At 41.7% G+C, this 26,252-nt stretch overlaps 1 long non-coding RNA gene across 2 annotated transcripts in view; it reads left to right on the top strand.

The window, feature by feature from the left end:
- The window catches only part of LOC116880117, a 35,330-nt gene extending 9,413 nt beyond the window's left edge, over positions 1 to 25,917 (top strand). For both annotated transcript variants that reach the window (XR_004385163.1, XR_004385164.1), the window contains exon 3: positions 25,740 to 25,917. This is a non-coding gene — a long non-coding RNA (uncharacterized LOC116880117). The remainder of the gene's footprint in view (positions 1 to 25,739) is intronic.
- Positions 25,918 to 26,252: the final 335 nt, after the last annotated feature.

Below are 26,252 nucleotides of genomic sequence, written 5' to 3'. Positions count from 1 at the left end.
TCTGCTATCTCTTCTTATCAGGGCACTACTTCCATCATGAGGACCCCATCCTCATGGCCTCATCCACCTCTAATGAACCCCTTAAAGGCCCCATATGCAAATATCTTCACATTGAGGATTAGGGCTCTGCTATGGTCTGAATTGTTTGTGTCTCCCCCCAAATTCCTCTGTTGAAATCCTACCCCTTAAAGGTGATGATATTAGTAAGTGGTACCTTAGGGAATTGACTAGGTCATAAGGGTTGAGCCCTCATGAGTGGGATTGGTCTCCTTATAAAAGAGACCCCACAGAGCTCCTTAGCCCCACCCAGGGAGCATAAATGGGTTCTAATCAAGGGCATCCCCTATCTCCTGAGTAAGGAGCCCACACAACGTGATCATCTGGAGTTTAGAGAAATTACAGATTACTAATTCAACTGTACTCTTCATTCCTGCTTTTTTTTTTTTTTTTAGTAGAAAATGTGTACTATAGTTATCTTGTCCCCACTGATAAAAAGTGTGGCTATTTTCCAAAGAACAGAGGACAGTTACACTCCTCAGCAGAGGAATGGTGTGGTCTGGGTTGCAGTTTGTAAAGGTCTTTCTGATTTCTCTGTGGGGAAAGATTCACTCTTGTGTAATCAAGAGTGAACGTGCTGAGAAGTCCAAAGACTCTCGCCACAGTCCAGATGGGAAATGATGACAGGGGCAGCCATAGAGATGGAGAGAAGCAGGGGATTTCCGAGATACATTTACAGATCAACGTGACTGATGATAGAAAGGAATCAAGAACTCCATGACTGGCAGGTGGCTAGAACTTTCATTCAACAAGATGGCGAAGTCTGGGGGAGGAAGGGACCTTGAGTATACCTGTGATGAAGGACAGGGTAAGGGCTCAAATCAGAAACTCTGCATTCAGTGCACTAAGTGGAAGATAGTAGTTGAATGTCAAGTAGTCTTCAGGTGTACAGATGTGTCTGGAGGTCAGAGGAGGGCCGTAGGTAGGAGACTAGTATTTGAGCATCGTAGCACGTACACAATATTTAGGAATATGGCTTGGATAAGACCTTTCTAGTTAGAAGGCTAAAGAGGGCTGATGGTGAATTCCCAAGGCACTGCCCTGTTTGGAGGTCAGGTAGAGGAAGAAGTTGAGAAAGAAGCCCGAGAGAGGTAGCAAGAAAACAGACGTGAAGAAAGGAGAATGTCTTGGAAGGATAGAATGGGCACACTCTGTCAACTGCTACTGAAGGACAGAGAAAGGTCCAGAATCTTTAGCAACATGGACATCTTCAGTGAAATTGATCACACACTTTCTGCGGTGTCTTAGAGCAGAAGCCCAGGTCAGCATTATTTGAAGATGAAATGAGATGTGAGGAAAATTTGCTCCATCAGCATCCTAGACTTTCTTGTATCAGTAATATTTGAGACTTATGGACTTGCAACACTAATAATCAAATTTAAATTTGTCCAGCTGATTTTGTATGTGCAGGGCACATGCTGGTAAATACCTTTCAGTTGTTCATTTATCCTTTTTTTTTTTTTTTCTCAACAAATATGTATGACATCTGTTGCACAGGTTTCATGGTGGGTGCTTAGGGTTACAGAGGTGGAAGAGACATATAACTTCCCTACCCTTTCGATCATTGTCTTAGACAAGACAAAAGAAAAAAGAATAAACCAACAAATAGCTGTTTAAGTTGAATGAGCTCCTTGGAGGAAACAAACATCGTGCCTGCCTTGTGAACATTGGGTGGGTCCATTTTGGATGGGTTGGTTTACAGAAGGGCCATCTGAGGAAGTGACATTTTAGGTGGAAACATGAATGATGCAAAGATCCACCACACTGGCCGATGGAGCATAGCTTTGCAAAAGGCCCAGCCCAGCAGGGCCAAGAGTCTGCAAATACCTTGAGTGGGTGAGAACTACATATTGTGGGAAGCAGAGAGCACAAGGGGGCAGGCATATGGTGGTGCTGGACAAGTATGCAAGGACCAGAATATGCAGGGATTTGTAGACTTACACCGAAGATCTTTCCAAAGTTGCCTTCCTGACTATGTCTTTGAAAAAGTGTTCTGTGGATCAGACAGAACTGTTTCCCAGCACAGTATTTCTAGACAGCATCTTAGTAATTCATATTTTAAAAAATCTTAAGACACATGCATACTTTAGTAATTCCATTTCTAGGAATTTATGTTAAGAAAGTAACTTTCCATGTGCATGCATTTTTGTCTAGAAGAAAATTTGCTTGTATCTCTGCAATTCCTTGAATTCTGTGCTGAAAGCCAATAGATTTTATGACATGCAATTTATACCTCATGAGAGCTGATTTTTTTGAAAGAAAAGAATGATATGACAAAATATTAAAAATAATGTCATTTTCATCAATATGAGAATGGCTAATATGTTCTGATCCATCCATGCACTCCAATTATACAATCGTAACTATTGCTGGTAGTTGTTTTACTGACATGCAAAATATCTACGATATTTAGTAGTAGATAAAAATGAGTCAAACACAGTAAATATAATTTTATTTTAATTTATTTAGAAAGATAGGGTGTCTGGGTAGCTTGGTGTCTGCCTTTGGCTCAGGTCATGATCCCAGGGTCCCGGGATAGAGCCCTGCACTGGGCTCCCTGCTCGCCAGGAAGCCTGTTTCTCCCTCTCCCACTCCCCCTGCTTGTGTTTCCTCTCTCGCTGTGTTTCTGTCAACTAAATAAATAAAATCTTAATCAATCAATTAATGAGAGAAATAAACATATCCTATAGATACACATAAAAAACCAATATTAAAAGTCATTTTTCCTGAGTGCTGGGATTATGGGTAATTTTTACTCATTTCATTATGTTTTCCTTTGTTATCCCACATTTTTTGCTCCGACCATGAAGGACTTTGTGATTGGAAAAAACACTAAAGTTATCACCATGTTTAAGCAAGACAAACATTAACAGACAACAGAAAAAGATCTTTTCATGATTAAGAGCTAGAGCCTCAGGACGTCTCTGGAGACGACTGAATCCAGCCCCCACCTCATTTCGGAAGAAATGAACATTAGAATTAACATCAGCTGTGGTGACCAACTGTTTTGGAAAACAGGCCAGATGGTGCTCATCGTCCCTCTCTGGTGTGCTTTGAGGGGGTATTATTGGCCTTCTTAGAGCAGCAATTATAGAACATCTTTGCAGCTAGGTCATTCCAATTACCTTCTAGCAAAGGTGCAAGATATTTTAAAAATTTCTCACTATCCCACAGTTTGTCTTTGCCATACAGGATGAATTTGTCCGAAGGAGGTCTTGTTTATGTCCTTGAATTTTTCTTAAATAGGATGCATTGAATTATGCAACCACATCCTTCCTCATTTGAAAGGCTGATCGTGCGGGCAGTAGAGCCTGATTATGAACCTGCAGTTTGGACAGGTGAATCTTGTGATTACATATGTCCACAGGCAGTTTAGCTACATGGTCGATGGCACAATTAGGATAGATGAGTAACGAAAGTTGCATTGCAAGGCAAATGGCATTTCCAAAGTTGCCTAAGAAACCGGTGTACTGAAGGGGCACCACACGTTCAGACTTTTAATTGGCCAAACATGAGTACTCATTTTTATTTTTTAGAGCCAAATGGAAAAGTCCATAGCAAAGACCTTACTCCAATACATGTTACCTTGCATTTTTATTGTAAAGCTAAAAACAACACTCAAGCCAATGTAGACTACTAGTCTTTCCTCAATGTTTCATCTTCCCTGCATTATTCGTGTTGGGGATTGTCCCTGCCATACATGGTCTGAATATTGGAGACCTGGAGATGCTAAGCAGCTAACACTCGACATGGTTTTTGATGGGCAACTGTTCAACAGGTATGTTTCGAACATCTACCTCGTAAAATGGTCCTCGGCATTAAGTTCAGGGCATGCTTCCTAAATCCTGGAATTCAGTGTAGCATAGATGAAAGGATTAAGAGTTAAATCTCAGTTCATCTCTAAAGGAAGTTTCAGGACATCTTGCAAATGTGTGGGTATCGCAATACAGTGGATTCACGTCTTAGTTGGGAGTCCTGTTCTCGGGTCCGTGCTCAGGGGAAATCACGTTTCTCAAAGCACAGTTTCTCTCTTCTCTAGGATTCTGCAAATCTACCTGTGGAGCAGGCTTGGGGCTTTCCTTCCATGACCCCTAACATCCTAGAGACTTCTTGTTCGTTCCACTTTAATTTCTCCCTTCCTCCAGCCGAAAGACGTATTTTCTAGGAGTACCTGTGTGGCTCCGTCAGTGGAGTGTCTGACTTTCGGTTTTGTGGCATTGAACCCCACGTCCAGCTCCACACCGATCGTGGAGCCTGGTTAAGATTCTCTCTCTCCCTCTCTCTTAGCCCCTCCCCACCTCTCTCTCTCTCGGGTGGGCGGGGGGAGTATTTTCTGCTCTGCCGGGTAGAGAGGCAGACCTTTTACTTATCATTTATTTCCCCAAATTTGTGGGCCCTGCTCGGAGTCTTTACTGTTCTTCCAAGGGCTTCCTTCTTGAAATTCCCAAACAAGGAAGAGATCATTTTCTCTGCTCTCTGCTGCCACATACCTTCCCTGAGCAGTGATAACAAACCAGCCCAGCTCAGTGATCGCCACAGTGGGGTACCTACATCCTAACGGGGCCCAGGAGGGCTGGGCAGGTGGCCGAGGAAAACCGTACGGCTTTTACTTATACTTAGGTTTACACATGTAGGAACGGATCTTTACCAATAATTATTACAGAAATCAACTTTGGCATCTTTACCCAGTTCTTATGCATGGCAGTCAGCCCTGTAGCACTCCACGCATGGTAAAGGGAGGACGAGGGAGGGAAGAGTGGAAGTCCTCAGTTAGAGTGTGGGTAGCAGTGCCTGGCCTCTTGGGTCACTGCTGAAGGAATGCAGGTTCCATGCACACTGAAGTGATTTCTAGACAATGCTACCCGGTTTTCACCCTCACAAAATTGCAAAAGACTGAATAAGATTCTTGCAAAGAAAATATAGATTGAAAATAGCAAATGATTGTGTAAGCATAAACACGTACCAAGAAAATGCCAGCGCTCTTCCTCTCCTACCTCTAGGATCTATAATCCCCACCGTATTCCAAGGTTAAGTGAAATCTGTTGGGAACTGTCCCACCCTCTCTCCCAGGATGTTCTTTGGGTGTGAGGGGAGTTTAGACTGTCCATTCAGGGTAATGGTGATGTTTTAACAGTGAGAAGCCACATGCTTTTTAAGAGAAACTTGTAGGAAAGGCCTTTTAAAAATGAATCTGGGGGTGGGCGGTTAAGATTTTAAAAATAAATAAAAATAAAAACATGGAGGCAGAATTTCTAACATGTGAAAAAATATTTCTGAGGAAGATTTTTGTTGGGTTTGTGAACCCAACAAGAGATTATGGACTCTGAAAAACAATCTGGAGGGTTTGAAGAGGTGGGGGGCTGGGAGTTTTGGGGAACCAGGTGGTGGGTATTAGAGAGGGCACGGATTGCATGGAGCACTGGGTGTGGTACAAAAACAATACTGTTATGCTGAAAATAAATTTAAAAAAAAGATTAAAAAAATAAAAAGATATCTGCTATTCATTTAAAATCTGCTATTCATTTTAAAAATGAAAAGATATCTGCTATTTAATTTATGGAACTGGTGAACTGATTATCAAGAAAGCAGGATTTTTTTTTTTTTATTTATTTGAATTGGCAGTTGGACTTGAAAACGAGCACCAACATCTAGGATATATGGCTACTAGTGTCCTTCTGTTTGGATCCACACATCTTTTTTTCTTTTTAATTTAATTTATTTATTTGAGAGAGAGAGAGAACATGAGCAGGCGGAATGGGAGAGGGAGAAGCAGACTCCCCACGGAGCAGGAGCCCGAAGCAGGTCTGGATCGTGGGACTCTGGGATCATGAGCTGAGCCAAAGGCAGACACTTAACTGACTGAGCCACCCAGGCGCCCCTCCATGTATCTTTCTGAGATGTCTTTGTAACCCTTGACTGACATGGAAAACCAGCATTTAGCTTGGAATCATACTTTTAAATCGTTGTTCCATATACATTTTTAAAAAATAATAAAGCATATTCAATCATATTTTTCCCCATAAAATATTTATAATAATTTTTAGGGAACAAAAGAAGTATTTTACCACAAATATATGAAATTAAATTTACAACTATTAAGATGTTCAGTTCTTTAAAAAGTTCTCTTTATAAAGGTCTATTTTTAATTCAGGTGGTACAACATATATAATATAGTGTAGTATGTATTAAAAATATAGAATAAATTATTATACACATACTGAAACGTAATCACAACTTTTAACTGGGAGGAATGCATGGATATTTATTTTTTAATGGGTGTTGGGCTTGGAAACCAATGACACAGTAATTACATTTGAAGAAGTGTCAAGGTATAAAGCAAAAGTTCTGATAAGTTGGAGAAGAGAGCACTTAATATTTCTCAGCTCTTGTCTAGCTTCTCATACACACCTGCCCTTAAAGGATTTGCAAATTTAAGGCAACACTGAGTCCCCTACCAGCTTGCGCATTCCAGAGCCTGGACCGAGGGTGGGGTGCCCTATTGCCCTGGTCCTCCCCTTTGTGCTCACGGCCATCATTGCTTTTGCTCAGACAGGTCACACCACTTGGACTGTCACCCTCCCCTGATCTAAACTAACCTAAAAAGTCCTCCTTGACCCTTTCTGGTGGAAATGAGATTCTGCCTCCTCTGAAATCCCAGAGCAGGGATTCATGGACTGGGTCGGTCTGATGTCTCGTGGTGATCATGGTAGCTATTTGAAAACTTGGTTTCCTCTGCCTTCCCCTCAAAGAGCCTGATTCAGGGGAATTCGGGAAAGGGCGTTGCTTGGGAATCTGTATTTCTGGAAAGTCTCCAGCCCGTTCGAGTGGTCAGCGATGCTCAGAAATCAATATCCAAGAGATTGTTTATTGGATGCATAGCACATACCCCTTTGTGGTATCTGCTATCTTTTTAGAAATTAGCTCATCTTTCTAAATAGCTTGTAAATAATTCAGAATCAGAGATTATTATTGTTACTGTTTTACCCTCGTGGGTAAGTCAGACATCATTTATTTATTATATAGTAAGGATTGATAGATGGATCTGAGTGCACTACACTCTTTAGAATGACTCTGTGAAACCTTGTAAAATATTGAGGGAATTAATGGAATCCTATGGAAAAAGTGGTGACAGCAATATTTGAATCACTTGAATGCCAATAGGTAGGTTTTAGTTTTCATTCTCAAATTTTTATTAAAAAAAAAGGTGTTTCTGTCATGCCTCCATGTGTTTCTTCCAAAGTAAATGATCTTTTAAAATCTTAAAAACCATTTCTACAAATTTCTCTCCAGTTATCTCTAACCAAATAACATTCAAAGTATTTTCTTTTTAATGAGGGGAGCTGTGAATCAGAAAACAAATATGCAGAAACCTATTAACAGACCAGTAATTTAGAATGAAAAGAAAGAAATTTTCTACTACTGAAAGAGAGCTCTAATTTACATGCAAATGTGTGGAGGAAAAAAAGGTTTGCTGGAATTTATTTTTAATAGATAGCAGATCTAGATAAGAGACAAGAGGTAAAAATTGATGGCCTCGCAAACCCACTGCTGGTTAGAACTACAAAGAAATGGGGCAGTGTCCTTAAGGATGAACTATTTTAATAATAATCTTGCCACTTGAGAAAAATTATTAATTCATCTAATTAACATTAGTATGTAAATTATTCATTACTGCAACTATCAGAATAAAATTAGAATTTCTAGGTTCATAAATTGTCCATGCTTCTGTCTTCTCTAGTATGAGAGATGCTACATTTTGGAAGAACAGCAACTACTTTAATGAAATATAATTACAGATGGTAGAAAAATAAGGGCACAGAGTGTTATTATAAACCTGCTCTTAGCAAACAACTATGTTTAGTTATTTTGGCGTTAATAGAGGACTAGGCCCATTGGCTATTTATTTGTCGTTTTTAAAAAGTTTCCCTAGTGTAGTGGTAATTAGCTGGTGGTTTTGATACTTGTTAATTAGCGATGTTTTTTCTTTCATAAATGGGACTCTGCTAGCCCTCTTTCCCCCAGAAGCTCAAGATCCAGCATTCATTATGGAAACCAGATGAATGAGATCAAAAGATTTCTCATCTCTTTTCTTCCTCAGTTTGGCATCACCCTGCTTTATCCATTGACAGCTTTAGATTTTGCTCTCAGTTTAGGAAGAAGCCCATTGGCAAAGCAGTATTTATGAAAGTGTGTAGCAGCTAAGGGATGGCGCCCCGACCTAGGAATAATTTTCCCTGAAAATCTCTTGCTCCAAAGCAGGTTCACCTGTCATGGCATGGGAAGGTGTAGCCCACAGAAGGGTTCCCAACTTGATCATCTCAAACCAGCGAATCAATTCGTTCTCATTCTTGGAAGAGCTCAATACTTGTTTCGACAAAAGAAGCTTCAGAAATGTATGTATGGGGCCCGTGATACATCCTGTGTGCATTATCAAGTAGGTCCTTTGTTCTGGTATCTTTAGCTCATGCTATGCTCTTACTCAGAACCTTTCCTGACATCGTAACCCTTTGAGAATCAAACCCAAAGTCCCCATCATGACCTTCAACAAAGATAAGAGGGTTTCCTCCTTGTCTGTCACCTCCAGTGTTCCACGCAAGTTTTTCTGTGCCCGATGTCAGCCACGGCGGTCTTTTTTTTTTTCCTTGCCTTTAAACTCAACAAGCTTGTCCTTGTTTTAGAATTTGTGATCTTTGGTTCTTCTGCCTGGAGCGATGCTCTCCCTCCTGATCTTTCTATGGCTGCCTCTTTTTTAAAATCCAGCTCTTACCTGAAATATCACTTCTTAGAGAGATATGTGGTCCTAGCAAAATCTTTGCTTGTCTCTCTAAAGGAGCTACTGTGGAGCTCTATCTTAATGGTCCTCAACCCTGATCACACATCACCTGCCATGCTTGGTAGAGATTACCCTCTACCCAGGGTTTCTGATTCAGGTGAGTCTGGGATGAGACACAAGAATTAGCATTTCTAAGAAGTTCCTAACTGTAAGGTTTTACAGGAGAGATACACGCCACAGGAGGCGAGATAGGCGCAAGGCAAGGTTTATTAAAGGCGCCCTTGGGCGAGGTTCCGGAACTCAGGAGAGGAGAGTGGGGGAAGTCGCCCCCAGGAAGGGGTTGAGTGGGCTTTTATTGGGCCAAGGCGGGGTGGGGGTTCATAACCATATTTGGTAAGGTTAGAGGTTGGGGGTTGGAAGGTCCTAAAGTGGCTGGTTTCTGTTTCTCATGTAAGTTTTGGTTTACTCAAGGTGACATGTCCTTGACAGATGTCCTTCTGGCAGGAAAGTCCTGGGTAGGGGGAAGATGGCGGTCTGGCGGCCGTTTTATTGTTCCCCCTGCATTCCCAGGGCCGCCGACGTATCACTAGCTGCTTCTGATCTGGAGATCATTCTTGGAGAACTACTGCTCAACCCTGTTACCTGATTTTAATTCTCTTCATTACACCTATCACTATCTGATATTTTGTTCTTGTTCATGTAAATATTTGTCTACAGTTTGTCATCTGTACTCAAATATAGGATCTGCATTCATTACTATCTCTTCAGTAACTACCATGTAGTGGACACGCAATAAATGTTTGTTGACTTATTCATTCAACCAACAATTTTGCATCCCCATTTTGTATCTGGGCGAGGATCCAGGGGTGCCACGATTAATAAGCATGGTCCTCTCTCTTAAGACTCATGAACTGTTGAAGAATACCACCCCCAGTGAGCACAGTCTTTACTATAATGTGATAATTGCCATAACGAACCCATTAGTACCTGACAACATAGACGATTGTGGTTAGTGGGTTTTCTGGCATTTGGAATGTGAAGTGAATGAGTTTATGGAAACTAGATTGGGGGTTTCATAACCTTTTAAAATTGTGTGTGCCTCTGGATATGAACATGGCTTTCATAACTGGGAAATGCTAAAGAGTTACTTGATTGGCAGTCTCTCGACAGAGCTCGTTAAGAATTTGTTGTTTTGAAATGACTTTGGATGGAAAAAATAGGGAAAATTTTTCTCTTGCTTGCATTTATGAAGCCCAGCAGAAATGGGCTTGTGAGTGTTTCATTGTCAGCAATAGATCTAAGTTAATTATTCAAAAAAATCCCAAAACCTGATTGAAGCGAAAAAAAAGAACAAAAAATGGGGTTGGGAATCTTAACTGTGCGGCCAAGGAAAACAGAGATTTTTAGACACAATAAAGTTAGAATATCTAGTTGTTTATAAGTTTATAAACTTAAAAGTTTATAAGTTTCATCAATTTCAAGGGAGATATATAAATTCTGAGTCAAATCCGTATTGCTCTTTTCCTTAAAGATCAGTTACGGTTGAAGCTTGACTCCCTGTCTCCACTGGGTGGGATAGATCTCCTCATTATGTGAGCGATTACCTACCTTCTTTTAGCCTCTAAAGAAGCCTTTTATTTGCTGTTCAGGAAAGGACGACAGATCATTCAGTAAAGAAGCCAAAAGAAACCCGATTCTCTAGTTCTCAGATTAAGACTCTGTTTTACCATTAGTTCTCATAAGAATAAACAAGTTGTAATGTTTCAAGTGCATCAGAGGTAAATAAAACCAAACCATATTACAAAATAAATTGGTGGAAAGATGCCTTCGTATTTCATAGCAATTAGCTGCATGATTGGTTATTGTTTTGTCTTGAGTTTTACACTGGAAAATCAAGTTTGAAAATTAGGTTGGGAATAATGCAAGGCATTGGCTGCATTTATTACCAATTACTTTTTGAAGGCTATACTTATGCATAAAACTATTTGAATTTTAATGTCATGAGGAAAATTCCTGACGTGGAAAGTTTCATTTAAAATTTTAACCTGAGGAAGAAATTCATTAGTTGTCTATTACCTGATGACTTTGGGCTGTTGTAATGAAAAAGTGGCATTAAAAAATTATTTGTTGAGCAATTGCTTTTCAAGGCCTTTGGTGTTTACAAAGCGTAAAAGATGCATATGTTTCATGAAAGATGGTTCATTGGAGATCAATTTAGGTACTCATATATTCATAGCCTCTGTGTTTTGAAAATCCTAATTGCCAACACCAAATTAAAGTTATCGATGTTTTAAAAAATGTTCCTACATTTTATTATTGCAGTGTTCTGCATATGGGGTTATAAATATTTATATACCTAGGTGGGATTATGTCTCTTATGTCTCTTAGAGGGATTATGTCTCTTAGAGGCTCCATAAAATAGATATATAGAAAACAAGAATGTTTTCAGAAAACAGAACAACAACAACAACAAAATCCACCCACCACCAAAACAAAAATAAACCAAACAAAAAACCCACTACCAAGGACCAGTCGTTTGCACTCTTCTCTGTAGCATTTTCCTTTCCCAGCTCCATGGGACCCCCAGAAGGGAAAAGGGGATAAAGCAAATTTTAAGAAAACAGTAAAATCCAAGTCTTAAGCTTTGCTCAGTAATACGTTGTACATAGTGTCATGCAGATCTGACTTGAAAACCAACTTTCAAAAACATCAAAACAGATATCATGCCTTCTGTGTCATTCTTAGGGCTAATATTTCCACTCCTATAATGATTATTGCTTATGAATGTTGCATGTTAATTATATGACTTGACTCACTCCTTTAAGAACTTAAGAAAACTGCCGATTTCCACTTCACTTTGGGCCAAATTGATCTCTTTCGTGCAAATCTAGGTGATGTGTTTCTGGGGGTGAGTGTATGGGATTGACCTTTTGGAAAGCTGTTGTTCCAATTCATGCAGGAAAAAGCTCATTGAGAGGCTCTCTGTTTTGCTGAGACTTAAAACAATGGCAGCAGCAACCATAATAATGGCTTCTACCATTTGTATGGTGTTTACTGTGTGCCAGGAATGATCTATGTCATCTCATTTAATCTCTGCCTCTTCCTGATGTCCTGCTACACTGATCCCCCCATTTTAGGAAAGAGGACTTTCAGACACAGAGAAATGGAAAACTTGCTTGGGTTCCCATAGCTAGCAAGTGGTAGTGCCAGAACTTGAGCTTTACACGGCCCAGAACCTATGACCTTAAACCATTTTATACCGTCCATTGGTATGAATGAACCATTCACATGTTATGTGCACATATATTCTCTTTGTAAAGGAGAGATTAAATGAGAGTAGCATGACTTGACCTCAACTCAGTGATATATTCATACCTGGGCACTGAGTTGAAGCAACAGTACTCAGAGTCTCAGTAACTGGTACTCATGGGACCATCACATTTGCAGTTCCTGTCCCCTTCCTGAAACAGAGAGGAAGATGACATGTTCCTCAGTGCACAGAACTGGGTGTAACAATGGGCTTGCTTTAGGCAGTGAAATATGAGCAGAAGCAGTGAGAGCCAGCGCACGGCACTCCATGTCCTCTCTCCCAGCTGCAGTCACTGGGGGACGCATTGTGACGTTTCCATTGACTGAAGCAGCTTCTATCACTGAGCTGAGTCATGGTCCTGCACAGAGAAAGAAACACTGATTGGATTAATCACTGTGATTTTTGGAGCTGTCTGTTATATCAACATAACTTAATTGAACCTGACTAATGCAGAAATCATCCACATAATCCAGAACAGATTATATTAATTAAGAAAGGGTGTTATTATTTAAATGTTATTATTTAGATTATTTAAAGTCATGAAAACATGAAATTTAAAATGTTACTTGGGGACATTTGCTACATTGCAAGATGTTCTTGAGGCTTCCTCGGTGTCCTCAGTCTGCAGTTTGTAAACCATTAATCTCTACAGAGCATTGCTCCTTCTCTTGTAAATGACATTTTCTGATATCACCTGGATATAGTTGCCATTTTATTTAAAATTCTCTGAGCAGTTATGCTCAGTCCCTGGAAATTGCTTGCTGGTCCTAAATTGATTGGGTCAAAGAAAATCCAATTTCCTGGCTGGCTGCATCAGCCTACTTCCCCTAGAAAATCCTTTTGTGTCTAGAACTTAAGAACATGAAGAAACAGATAGCTACCAGGCACAGAGTGCTTATACTACGCCATACTTGAGTTAAGTGTTTACAGCCAGCATCTAGTTTGGTGGATCCAGTTTCAACGCCCTCCTCTATAGAGGCTGGGAAAGATAAGTACTCAAATTCATAGCATCCTGTGACCCTGTGATGCAGTCTGGCCCGTTAAGGTCTAATCTAAAGTTTGGGTGGGTTCTCCAATAGCTGTCACTTTAGTCTTGAAAGTGATAGCTTAGTTTGGTTGTTCCATTTCATCTTGTTCTTAATGCAGCTGGAACCACAGCAGCCATGTTTGGAGTCTGACAGAAAATTCAAAAGACCTTCCCATGTGAAGCCGTTGGAATAGCAACAGCAACTGTCTACTTCCAGACTCTTGTTACCTGCAACTGATAAACTTCCTATTAGGCTTTCTGTTACTCATGGTGGAATGCAACCCAACTGATATGTACATGAATTTCCTCACTGAAACCTCACAGAATGCAGAAATGGCAATAGTAAGATTATACCCTTTCTAGAGGTCAGAAAAAGAAAGTCCAGATAGGTAAATTAATTTTCCTGTATACTGTCTTCCTAGCAGGTATGACTTTCTATAGTTTAAGTTTAAGCTCCATGAAGAGGAAGGCTTGTTCATCACTGTCTTGTCGTAGTTCACAAAAATTCATCACCATTATATCTGATCATATACCTGGAATATGCCCAAAAATCTGTTAGATGAATTAATAAAGTCATACAGAGTTAAGGAAGAATTTCAGTCCAGGATACTCCCACGCTCTTAACCCCATTGTGCCAACATGAATGCCATGCACCCTATCAGAAGCCCACTCTTAATTCCCTTTTTGTCAAAGTGAGAGTTTTTGTACAGATATATATCATGGGATTATCTCTTTCAGGAAAAAAAAAAATACCTCTTAGGAAATAATCTACTCTACAAAGACTCTCTCAAAAATCACAAAAGCTATCACTCAACACTAAGATATTCTAATTAGCAAATTCCTTCTGGCATCACACAAACACCCAAAGGAAAGAGAAGAGCCAGAGATGTTTGGAAAATTTTCCTAGGGGAAAAGGTTGGGGAGGAGGAGGAGTCTCCATCTGCTAATTAATAGAATGAACTTGAGCTAAAGAGCCATGTGGGACTGTTGTCGTAGTAACGTGATCCAAGTCAGAAAGCATTTCTGTGAGTTGCTGTTCCAAAAAAAAAAAAAAAGTAAATAAAATGAAACAAAAAACCCCTTGTTCTGGAAAGTGTGGCTTGTGATGTAAGATGCCAAATTTCAGGCCTAAACTTGGAAGATTTTGAAGCTTTTATCCCACGTCAATCACAATAATCCCCAGATAGAGGGAAGATTGTTTATAATGTTATGCCAATAATAGCCAGGGGAGAAAAACACAAGGTAATCTGCAAGCATCATTTGTTAATGTTTTTAAATGTCATTGAAAAAGAAAATAATGAGAAAGATTCATTCCAACAGTCCTATCTTTTCTCATTTCTTTTGAGTAGTTAAGAAAACTTCTGATTTAAGTAGATATGTTACATTAAATCTCCTCATTAGAGTGCTTTAAATATTACCAGTTATATAATGTGTGTGTGTGTGTGTGTGTGTGTGTGTGTATCAGTTAGCTACTGCTGTGTAACAACCCCCCTCCCCCAAATGCACTGACTTGGTGAGCATTCATTATTGATTGATTGTGAGTCTGTGGGTTGGCTTGGGGTTCTGCTGATCTCTGTGGGATTTGGCTGATCTCAGCTGAGCTTATTGCTATGTCACCTATAGACCGAGTGAGTGGCTCTGCTGATGATGCGGGCTCCTTCAGATGTTCGGGGTTTGTTACCTAAACATTGGTCCCAAACAGCCTTGGCCAGAACAGTTGGGGTCTCGCCCATGTGATCTCTTGTGTATCAGGAGTCTGGTCCAGGCTTATTCATCTGACAGAGGCAAGGCTTCTAGAAAGAGCAGAGGTGTGTCTAGGGCCTCTGCTGTTAGCTTTTAGCTTTATTCATCGTACTGCTCCTAGCCATTCTTTGCTCAACCTTGTAGAGTTGTGCTCTCCGTATGCTCAGCCTCTTATTCAGAAGAGACTAATGGGACTGCCCTGCAGGCATCTGGAGTTCTTTGTCTCCATAGCTGCCTCTTTTCTGGAGCCCTATCCAGTATCTGCCAGCGGCCTCAGCTCCTTTCTCTCTTCTCAACCCTGTGAGATCACCAGGTCTTTCTCTTTATTTTTCTTCTTGGACTTTAGTCTAGAGTGTGCCTTGTAAGCCACAGAGCTGTGACAACAACAGGGTTCACTATTTGGTATTTAGGAATCAATCCTTAATGACCGTTGACAGCATCTGAGACTGTGATTTCATAGGTTTCCCCTCGTTTTCTAGTTTATGGGTAATTCCAGTGCTGGGTACTCCACTACGACCAAAGTTAGATGCCATTTTGAGCCAGAATCCTCATCTAGTGTACTGTCTACAATTAGCGTCTGCTCTGGGATATTTTTAACCAGACTCCTCCTTAGCATCTTTCCTAAGCAACTAGCCAGATTGTGATAGAAAAGCATGTTCATTTTAATATTTTATTAAGCATCTTAAATATCTAAAACATTAGTACAAAAAGAAACCTGAATAAAGTCCAACCTCTACAAAAATCATTTCGTTCTATTACCTTTTGAATTGGATTATTCTTACTGCTCTATTGGCAGAGATGATCGAGATGTGATTCTTTTCAGTAAATATCCTGGATCAGACTCACGTCATCATTCTTTTTTTGCATCATCAAGAAGTCTTTCAAATGCACTGCCTTTTTAAAAGTCTGAGTTCACCGTGGTAGCAGCAAATATGTAATTTCATTTTATTAGGATATTGTTATTACTTTTATATATTTCAATTAGGAAAGGGGTTTACCTTAGACCTTTTTTTTCCTTATGAATTTTCTTGCATTTGGATTAGAAATGTTGTAAGTTTGAATTTCTTTTGGTGTCTGTATGTCCTTGCCAATTTCTTCCTCATCATGGTGCCTGCTACAGGGATGATAGTTCATGTGCTTGTAACTCCTAAGAGAGCACCACACACACAAAACTGTAAGACATAGGGAGGGTAAAAAAGCAGACTTAATATTTGTGTTAAATCTTTAATAGAAGTCTTTATTAATAAAGTTCTCGGAGGAAGTCAGTGTAAATATTTAGATAAACTCTGATTTTTTCTCCATAACTCAGGGTGAATTTTACAATAATGTTCATGACCCCAGGCTCAATTTTTATGAGCATTTTTCAATTCTTGGTCCAGTGGAACAGAAATATAAATCATTGACCACATCAGTACACTAACAAAACGTTATGTCACTAAATTGCCCAGAAAGAGCCCCTGTGCTCACTCGTGGAACAGTATGCACACACACACACACACACACACACACTCTCACACACACACACACACACACACACACACACACTACGTGTACACTAAGGCAGAAATCAAAGCCCAACCCTTAATCTGGTCCTATTTCCCCTTTCTGAAGAAGACATCTTGGGCTTTGCGGACAAACAAAGCAAGTGACAACTTTTGGTGTGGTAGCAATTTCAGATTAATGGCCTACTCACATATGAAGACATAAAGGAATGATAGCCAATTACAAGTATTAATCATTTCTTGACAACTTGCCCTGATGGCACCATTTTTATAGCTCGGTAGTAAATTCTGTTTTCAGACGGAAACCATTCAGTTATATATCATCCACATTTGTAACAGTTCTCCTACTTTTCGGCTCAAAATCCAGAACCAAGAAGGTGCTTGGGAGGGAGGAGGTATCCAGGTGATGCCTTTCTAATGAGTCGAGAGCTCTCATGTCAGCTTTGATTTTGAGTTAAATGTGAACACGATGATATTAAAAACACGACCAAAGAGCATTGCCTTTGAAGTCAGAGATAAAAAGCACATGCAAAATAAGAGATAAGCTCCCTTTCTCAATGATAACACCATCTCAATGCTATGAAATAGAAATATAAATGGGATTTTTGCCCCGTGGCTCGTTTGATCAGCGATACATTTCTTGATGGCAAACACTGTAATAACAGGTTGACATCATGAGGGCTCTTTGTCCATTAGTGGAAATTGCAAAGACATGTTTGGAATAACAAATGGTCATTCTGACTACAACACCCTTAATTAAAAGGATAGTTAATATCTTTTTGTGAGAAGCCTCACGACACCTTTCTGTGCTTCCCTTTGTTCTTACAGCCTCCTTCCCTTGCCACCTGCTCTCAAGGCAAGATAGAGCCCCTCTGCTCCAAAGTCAATTGTGCTGCTCCTCTGTTCAATGCCCCTGTTCCTTCCCATCTTAGAGTGAAGGCAAAAGCTTTCTTCACACCCACAAGGCTCCAATGATAGGGTTTGGCCAGCTACTACCTGAGAGCTGGAACTAGCCCATTCTAATTTGTGCATAGCCAATGAGCTAAAAAATGTGTTGTTTTTTTTTAAAGTATTTTAAATGATTGAAAAAGATCAAAAAGGAAGAATATTTTGTGTCATGTGGAAATTATGTGAAATTTACATTTCAGGGTCCATAGGTAAAGATTTATTTGAACACAGCCATAACCATCCACTTAAATATTATCTGTGGCTATAGCGGAAATGAGTGCTTGTAGCAGAGACGATGTATCTCTGTCTCGACGGGGACCCACAATTCCAGAATTATTTACCATGTGGCCCTTCACAGAAAAAACGTTCTGCCCTCTGCCTTATAACCACTCAGGGCCTTTGCTTTACTCCTTTGGCTTAACATGATTTTTCCTTGCAAACATCTTTGTGGCTTTTGGCCTCATTTGCTTCTGGTCTGTCTACACAGAGGCTGCCCTCTCCCTATGGCCTACAGTGTTGTCCTGTTTAAAAGGGTGGCATTGCTTTCTCCTCTCGTGCTGAATTTGCTTCCAGAATGCGTCTCCCTCTGACAAGCTCAGATTCTCACTTGGTTCTTTTATTGTTTGTCTCCACGCTCTAGAATGCCAGTTCTAAGAGGGCAGAACATTTCTGTGGATTCCTGGCCATTAGCAGATGCTTGGAATATGGATGTATTCATTGTCGTTGTTGCATCCATGCCTGAGTATACATTAAACACACATGCCCATGTTGCAATGTGTCCTCGATCTACACTGTATCCGGAGAGACTGTCGGTAGGTACTGCTGTTACAGAGGACTTCGGTGATGAGGAGGATGATGTTTTTGGTGTTAAATTTGTCTTCACCATGATTCTTAAAAATTCTGCCTTTCCAGAATTTCCTCTTCCCCTTCTTCCAAGCTCAGAACTACTTCCAACTCTCTTGTTAAGATCCTTTCCATCTGAGGTTTGGTCAGTCCTGATGCTGGTAGAGGTTTCTGGAAAAAGCATCTAGAAGTTCTTTAGATTCTGTCCACTGAACTGGCCCTGAACTCGGCTCTCCCTTCTGGCTCATAATCCTGAGCGTAGTTCCTTAAATTCTGTTCCCCCATAACAATACTCATAAAAACCCACCTGGACTGAATGTTTTTTTGTGTTAGGCTCTCTACACAGTCACAGACTTATTTACCCCTGGGGGAAGCAGGTCAGTGCAAACAGTGTCTTTGGGATTGCTCCCCGGGTGCACAGGACAGTGAAGATAGGAGAGCTGGAAGGTAAGAGCAGACAGACCGTGTGCCCAGTGCTGTGGGTGACTGGGGGTCCATCCTGCTGCACCCTCTCGGGAGACCCCCCAGGGCTGTCCTGGAGAGGTGAGGAAGCCAGGGTATCTTTCGAGAGTGGTTCCTGGGGTGTTTCCCCTGGTCCTTCTGATGTTTCTGTGTCTCATGGGCAGACTAAGCACATCTCCTGGCCAGAGACCTCATTGGCCAAGAGAAGAAAATCAGTGGTAGGTGCCAATTGCAAAAGCCTCCAGTGGCCCATGGAGTAGCCCACATGACTCGGCTAGGGCAAGGATAGCATTGGCTTTGACACTTTCCATCATTCTTTTCATCTTCCCAGTGGCTATATGAGATCTGCCTGTTGCTCCCATTTTAGAGACAAACAGAGGCTGGGGAAATATGGCAGAGCCATGACTCAAAGGTAATCTGGTCTGATTCCTAAGTGGCTCTCTTCATTTGCTCCAGGTCTTTATGGAGATACTGCCTTCTTAGTAATGCCTTCAGAACATCCTCTTTGAACGCAGGACCCTCCTGCCTCCACTGCTTTGCCTGGACCTTAGGCAAGACGGGGCTTGGGCTGAAAGCATGGGCTTTGGGGTTGGAGTCATCTGCGGGGAAGTGGTGCACATAGCCCTGCCCCTCCCTGTTTCCCCTTGAAGCCCTTGTGTTGTTTCTTGTAGCCCTGCATGTCCTCACCCCATCCCACCCCAAGTCTCCAAATACCCCTCTTGCCACAATCTGCATGACTTTTGAGAGCTTTCTTTTCTTTGGTCAGTGCTATGCACCTCCCCCTGCCACAAGGCCTTTCCACACACCCATCCCTCTGAAATACTCTTCCCTTTCCCCACCCTTCAGTTCTACCTCAAGCACCACTCCCTCAAGGGAATCTTTCCAGACACCTCTGTACCTACCACTCCTATTCTGGGTCAGGTTCCATTTTTACAGATTACCAGAATCTTCTTTTCTTCAAGATATTTCTCTCACTTGGATGCCAAGCTTTCATTAACATGGTTCAATGATTATCATATCTATTCTTCCTAAACAGCAATCTGTGCTCAGCATATTGTCCTTTTCCTCACTGTCACCTTGCCATCCTGGCCGATGTCCAACCTGGGACCCACTTCTCAGCTGTTGGTCGTTCAATGGTATCAACGCTGCCTTAACCATCCGAACATCTACACACACACCTTTCACTGTAGTTGAGGGCACCCACGGATGTTCATATCCAAACCATGAAAGATTTTTAGAGAATTTCTGTTTTGTTTTTCAGTAAGATCATTTCTCCCTCAGCAGAGCTGAGCTAATTTGTTTAATCATGGCCTCAACTGCACCCATCAATAATTAAGTAAAGTATCTCACAGACGGAAAATCTTTGGATTTTCTTTTTAATTCCTAGAGGGGGAGACATTTAGAGGAACAGTCAAATAAAAGCCACTTATCCTTCAAAGCTGAATTTCAAAGAGACTTTGAATGAGTATCTATAAGACTGCCAAGACGAATAATGTATTTGGGGAGGTATGGTGATTGGATTCATATCCCCAGATTGTATGTAATGTACTTAACTTCTTACAGAATGAAATAAATGTTGAAAAATAAATTCATCTTTCCTTGTAGAAGATGAGACATTGTTACAAGGTAAATATTTTTTCACCAAGGCTTTCTGTGGCCTTACTAAAATAATAGCTGTATTAGTCAAGACAAGCAACGTTATGCTACAGTAACAAATACTCTTCATCCCAAGTCTCAGTGACCTAACACAACGCAAGCATATGTGTTACTCATGTCACAGTGGAATGCCCGTCACGCAGCCTTCCTCCTTCTGGACCATGGGATCCCCAAGGTTGCTGAGGCAGAGAAAGAGGGAGGTGGAGGGGTCACACTGGCTCTGACCGACATTGGTCTGGCAACTGTCGACATCCTTTCTATTCTTACCCCACCCCAACTCCCAGGGTCATGCCTTTGGTTTTAAAAGGATCAAGTATACTGCTATGGGGGACAAGGATGCGAGCAGATAACTAGCTAGGAAGCTACTGTACTTGTTAATTGTTAAGGTAAGATGATGGTGATAGAAGCTTTCATCTGTAATCAATGCCCCAGACTTTTTATGGCTGATTGATTTCCCTTGCCAGGAGCACCATTCTCACTTTTTCCTAAGACTAATGCTAACTGCTATCCTCCTTTGGCCCATTCTCTACCTCTTCCCCTTACCCAGCTCCCCACATGTAACCTGGACTATGTAGTTTTATCCCTTACTGAGAACCTCCCTTGACCATTTCCAGAACAGGCTTATTTTGTATCTGCAGAATGGACAGCAAGTCCATATCCCACATGTAAATTCAATGGCATAGAGGCTCTTTGCTCCAAATCTGCATTCTATATGTGCATAATGGGTTACGTTACACTGAACACGTACTCCGACTGTAATTTGAAGAGCCATGTGCTTACATATCATGTCTGAAGTCAAGCTGTTATCATCTTTATTATAGCGTAAAATGATCTGGCATTAAATCGATCCTCCCATATGTTTCTGGTAATAAAACTTTCTTGGAATCATGCAGTATTTCGGTCTCGCCTGTGAAGAATTCCTGCTGTGGCTGCTGGGCACTGAGAATGAGAGATGTTGCTTATTTATCTGTGTATGTTCCGCTCCCAATGCAGAAAGCATCGCCTCTCAGCGGCGCAGCCCGTTGAACGTCCAGCTTTTGTTTGTGTTGAGGGCCAAATCGATCGTTACAACAAGTGATTAAATATAGCACAGAGATGCTAGTCATGGGTCAGTTCATTAAGGAGGGAGCACCGGAGAAGGCAGCTTCAGAATAATACCAAGAAAACATTAGTTGGAGAATAAAGACCAGGCTTCTGGTTCTTGCTGTGTGCCTCTGTGACTTACTCTCTCTGCTCCTTTATTGTATGGAGATTAATTTGGTTTTCTCTCCTTTATTGTATGGAGATTAATCTGGTAAATTCTAAGATTTATTCACTTATTATTTTTAGAGAGATCAAGAAAGAGAGAATGAGAGAGGGTGCACATGAGAGGGGGGTGAGGTGTGGAAGGAGAGGGAGAGAATCTCCAGTGGACTCCCAGCTGAATGGGGAGCCCAACTTGGGGCTCAGTCTCCAGACCCTGAGATCATGACCTGAGCCAAAGTCAAGAGTCAGGCGCCCCCAATCTGGCAAATTATAAAGTTCCTTTCATCACTACAATCCTGCTATTATATACTATTTTTTCAAATATTTTATTTATTTATTTGAGAGAGACAAAGAGAGTACACGTGTGAGAGACAAGAAGCTGGGAGAAGAGGGAGAAGCAGACTTCCCACTGAGCGGGGAACCGGATGTGGGACTTGATTCAGAGACGCTGGCATCATGACTGGAAGCCAAAGGCAGACGCTTAACTGACGAGCCACCCAGGCACCCCCTGCTGTTATATACTATTTACAAAACATAGTGGGAGATCAACCAGCTCTGCTAGTGTGTCCTGAAGGAAATAGGTAGAATTACTTTTGATGAAATATTATGCAGCCCCTGAAAGAGGTGTTTTAAAAGAATAATTAATAGCATGCAGGATCATAATTAATAATTAATAATTGATCATCATGTAGGAAAGAATTCTAAAAACAATATAATCCCAACTTAAACAAAAAAAAAAAAAACCATACGTGGGTAGGTAAAGAGGGATAAAAAAATTAACAGTGCTTATTTCTGAGCGATTAGTTTATGGATGATTCATATTTTATTCCTAACATTTTTCCTGTATTTTTCAAGATTTCCAAAATCTGCCCAAATTTCTCTGATTCCTTCTCATTGCGCCTCAGATCTGAAACTGTGTCAAGCATCTCACCGGTGGTTTGCAGCCATGCAGATCCGAGTCCCTCTCCACCTTTTCATAACAAATATTTGTAAACTATTTTAAATTATGAAATTAAATTCGTAAGTAATATAACGCAATTATACACATAAGATATAATGCGGTAACTATCATTTAAAAAGACATAAAAGCGAAGTAAATTACAATAATAGGTATTTTTTACAACACAAATACTTGAACTTAACTACACTGGACGTCCCAGTGAAATCTCTTAGTGCTTGTGCCACAGATGGGAGCGTCATGGGTTTGGCAGCAGCTTCTGGTCCGGGCTGATCCAGGCGTATGGACAGCCATTCAAACCCCGTGACCCACACAGCTATCCAGCATGGGGTCTGGAAAAAGAGAACAAGGTGGTCAAGATCTCTCCAGACAAAGTGGAGACCTCCACTAATTTACATAGTAGCTGCACATTTGTGAAAGTCACCACACCGTTGTGTTCCTTTGTAACTGGCGTTCAGGTTCTAGGCTCAGCTCGTGGTGAGCAGGTGTTTGGTTCACTGTGAGGCGTGGCTGAAAAGGAGGCAGAAGGTGCGACGGCGCTTCCATGGGCAGGACCATAGCATGCATTGCAAGACACTGGCCTCTCAAGCTGCCTGCCCTGGGTCTTCACTAAAAGCTGATAGGAACCCCATTACCGGGACGACGAAAAATGTCCCCTGTACTTCCTGTTTCCTTCCGGGAAGCAGCAGGGCTTGTCAGGAAGCCCTGTTGCCCCCCAATTCTGCATTTATGGTTTCAGCTCTTGCCATGTCCGCCAATACCCTCAGTCGATTCCTCTTCCTCGAGAGCAGCGTGCTGGTGCGCATGCCTCTGCACTCCTTGCACACTCCGGTTCGTCTGTCTGGGCTGTCCTACCTCCTGAGCTTCCTACCAACATGTCATCACACTTCATCAAATCTGAGATGCCTTTGACATCTGTGATGCACCATTATTTCTGTGCCACCAGGAAAGAAGGAATGTTGCCAGGAAATCAGTGGCATGCTATTGGATATAAGCTGCATCCCAATTTTGAAGCTATAAAATGGGAAGAAAATATGCATTTAGAGTTGATAAAATCTGGTCTTTACTGTGGCAAGTCAGACTGCCTTAGGGGGATGGTATACCCAAGGAAAGACCCACCCAGACTTAGTGCCAGCAACCTAACTCACCACTGACGGCAGTGGTAACCACCCCCTTTCTTAAGTCTTATTTATTTATTTATTTATTTATTTATTTATTTATTTATTTAGAGTACACTAGCCAGGGTGGAGGGGGAAGGGGCAGAGGAAGATGGGGAGGGAGAGAGACAATCCTAAGCAGGCCCCATGCTCAGTGTGGAGCCCAATGCAAAGCCTGATCTCACGACCCCAAGACCATGATCTGAGCCAAAGTCAAGAGTTGGATGCTTAACCAACTGAGCTACCCCGGTACCCTTCCCCTCTCTTAATTCTTAAAATGGGGCGGGTGATGAGGTGTTGGGAGAATTAAAGAGGCTAATTCATGTAACTCACCAAGCTCGATGTCTGGCCCATGGTTAGCCCTCAGTGATTGCTATTATTCATCATGATTAATAACAGACAATTATCATGTTACCTTGACCATGAATTTGTCCTGAATTTTCTTAATCAGACGTATCCCTTCCTTCTAGTGGCCCATTCCACACATTCACGGTGAAATTCTCAGTTTCTTTGTTTCCTCGGTTGGGTGTGACCTGGGTGAGAACTAGGCTGGGGGCCAGCCACTTCAGAGACAGTGCCTGCCATGGAGGGCAGGACACAGTAGGTCTGCAGTCAGCCTTGAAAGGCATGAGTGGCAGGATCAAGCAGGGAGAAAACACGGACTTTGGATTTGTAAGCACCCCACCTCCCTCCCCGCCCTCTGCCACCTACTTTTAAAACAACAGAGTATTCCTCAGAAGGAATCTTCAGGAGAAGCCTAGCTTGCAGAATCACAAAAGAGGAGCTCATTTTAGTTGAAGATCTTGGGAGCCTCATATCCCCAAGCTTTCTAGCCATTAAGAGGTTTGCCACTATCACTAAGGTGTTCAGGGCTCATATGAAAAGTAACATTACTGGGGCGCCTGGGTGGCTCAGTGGGTTAAAGCCTCTACCTTCAGCTCAGGTCATGATCTCAGGGTCCTGGGATCGAGCCCCACATCGGGCTCTCTGTTCAGCGGGGAGCCTGCTCCCCTCCCCCCGCCTGCCTCTCTGCCTACTTGTGATCTCTCTCTCTGTGTCAAATAAATAAATAAAATTTAAAAAAAAAGAAAGAAAAGTAACACTACACATGCACATGTATACACACACACACACACACACACACACACACACAGAATGAAGCCCTAAAAAGAGAAATAACTTGCTCAGTTTCTGAAATGGTTGATGCTGGCCCAGGCACTGTGCCCACATTTCCCAGGCACGATCTTCTTTACTCCTTGTGACAACCCTATAAGGCAGCCATAGAGAATTCCTAACCCCCCGAGGAAGGAACTTCAGATTAGCTCACATGGCTGATGTGCCAGAGCCGGGCTTTGACCCCAGGGTCCCGGATTCTAGAGCCCCACATTGAATCCATGGTTCATCTTGGGTTCAACCAGTGTCAGAAGCAAGTCCATAAGCAGCTGGCATGTCCTTTGAGTTTGTGTGTCTTCTCCAGGGCAACCCTACTGAGAAGGTTTACCTAGATCTTTCACAGTCAGGACTTTTAAATAGAGCAAAGTTTGCTCATTCTTCAGCAGCTTCGTGGCACGGCACAAAGCACTGTATGAGAGAAGTTTCCTTCTGTAATTTCCGTCCGAGATAGTGAGCCAGGTGGAGAAGAGAGAGGGAAAGGAGGTGAGATCTTATTAATGCGTCAAACCCGGGTCTGTACTGGGATGCATTTCTGAAAAGAAAAGTGAAATAACATTCTGAGAAAGCAAGCATCATTACGGGAGGCATGTGGTTCCTCTCGATAAGCAAGCTCGCTCTGATTTCTCCCCGAGGAGCACTACAGAAGTACGGTTTTACATCTGATGGTTGACGTCAGAACACCAAACGCTGGATTTTTGTTGTGGCTTTGTGGATTCGGCCCCTTTTTTCTTTTCCCTCCCTGGCGATCTATGGTCCTGAAAACGGAGCAAAGATGATGAAAATTGTAACCACCAGCTTCGTAAATACACAGGTCATTTTTCCTTCTTATTTTCTTTGAAAAAGATGGCATTGTACACTTGCCAAATCATTTTTTTTTTTCCTAAGGCAGTGAAAGCAGAACTATCTGTTAAGAAATGTGTGGAGCTGCCAGAATCCTGCTGAGTGGCCCCTAACATCTGGAACAGACAGCGGCAAATGTGGGGAGTAAGAAAGTTATTCTCCTGCTGTTCCTGGAAGATAAAGTAATGCTCATTAAGGCTTGGAGTGATGTCCAGGGATTCACTTCGACTGTTAGGGTGCCAATCTCCTAGAGAAGTCTTGCCTCATGTTACTGAAAAGTCATGAGGGCCAGGTGCCGTCTAAAATAGTGGGGGTGGGGGCGCCTGGGTGGCTCAGTCGTTAAGCGTCTGTCTTCAGCTCAGGTTCTGGGATCGAATCCCAGATTGGGCTCCCTGCTCCGTGGGAAGCCTTGCTTCTCCCTCTCCCCCATCCCCGCTTGTGTTCTCTCTAGCTCTCTTTCTCTGTCAAATAAATAAATAAAATCTTAAAAAAATAATAAAATAGTTATTTTATAATAATAAAATTCCCCCTGTAAAATAATAAAATTCCCTCTATAAA

This window comes from Lontra canadensis, unplaced genomic scaffold (genome assembly GCF_010015895.1).
Source record: "Lontra canadensis isolate GAN:19392208 unplaced genomic scaffold, GSC_riverotter_1.0 scaffold65, whole genome shotgun sequence".
Taxonomy (NCBI): Eukaryota; Metazoa; Chordata; class Mammalia; order Carnivora; family Mustelidae; genus Lontra; species Lontra canadensis.
This window is presented reverse-complemented; position numbering and strand designations above follow the sequence as displayed.